This window comes from Muntiacus reevesi, chromosome 18, assembly GCF_963930625.1.
Source record: "Muntiacus reevesi chromosome 18, mMunRee1.1, whole genome shotgun sequence".
Taxonomy (NCBI): Eukaryota; Metazoa; Chordata; class Mammalia; order Artiodactyla; family Cervidae; genus Muntiacus; species Muntiacus reevesi.
In genome coordinates this window covers 42,585,062-42,586,514 of record NC_089266.1, presented here as the reverse complement: position 1 = coordinate 42,586,514, position 1,453 = coordinate 42,585,062, and positions in this window count along the sequence as shown.

The following is a 1,453-nucleotide window of genomic DNA, read 5'->3' as shown; positions in this document are numbered from 1 at the left end:
GACCCCTTGCTTGGTACCTGCAATAAATGCTGCACTTCCCTTCATCAAAACCCCGTGTCAGTAGACTGGTTTTACAGTGCGTGGATGAATCATATTGAGTGGAGGTAAATCTGATCTAGATAGTGATGGACAAATTGGAAATTCTGATGGTACATTCAGTTGAAAGATTACTTTCTTTAGCAATATGTTGGGGGTTACAGATTGGGGCTTTATCTTTCCTAGTCAGTGGCAGAGAAAAAGAAAAGAAAAGAAGGAGGAAGGATGTCATGTTAAGTTAAAGTGTGAAGACTTGATCCATTGTTTCGGACCAAAGCAGCCTACCTGAACGTCATCTACTGCTCTTCCCCCTCACTTTGATTCTGAAGTCTCCATCACCTGGACAGGACCGGGTGTCATGTGGGGTCTTCTTCAGTCCTGAGACGTATACCCAAGATTCAAGAGCTTGAATGCCATCCATGTAGTTGGGATGATCTGGTGCAGTCCCTTCCGAGGAGATTAAAGGGAAGTCTTTGCTCTTAGTGATTCCAAATCAGATGGTAGAAGACAACTGGGGCTCAGTTTGGTGAGTTGTAGCCAGACTAAGTGCCCTCCAAGCCTCAGCTCATTCAGTGTTCATGACAATCATATCAAACATGGCCTGTGATTAGCTACATCTCATAGATGAGGAAAGACTGAAACTTAGAGAGTGTAGGGGAGCAAAATTTTCCACCCCTAAATGTGTCGCTTTGGCATGAGTAGTCATTTAGGCTGATTCTTCTTAAGAAACTGAAGGCTCAAAGTTTTTCTCTTACCTCCTCCTCAACACGGGGTTGAGGAGGAACTGAACTGAAGAACTGCAGCAAAGAGTGCAGATAAAGGACCTGTTGTAGAAATAGAGCCTTGAGCAGTGATATTTACAGAAAAACACAAGCGAGGTGTGGTAGGGGAAACCTTGCACATCCTAGCGATCAGAGTCCACTCTGCATCCAGCAAGCACTTACATACCAAACATTGACTTTTCTGTGAATAGCCTTCCTCATCTTTGAAGTCCCAAACCATTGCCCTCAACATCTTCCTGTGATTTTAGCTGAAGGTGGTATTTAAAGTGATGGTTTTGACTGTTTTGGTGGGTAGTTCTCCTTGGTCTCTCCTATGTGTGCAAGTGTTACCATACCTTTGTTAGATTTTTTTTTCCTTTTAATATGTTTCATATCAATTTAACCTTAGATAGGCCGGAAAACCTAGAAGGGTAGAGGAAAATTTCTTCATTTCCCAACATTCATGTTGTAACTTACGGCAGAATTCAGTTCCTTTTTAGGGCTGAACGATATTGCATTGTATATATGGACCTCACTTTGTTCATCTAGTCATCCATTAATGGACACCCGTGTTGCTTCTATCTCTTGGATGTTGTAAATAATACTAGGAGCATGGGTGTACACATATCTCTTCAAGTCTCTGCTTTCAGTTCTTT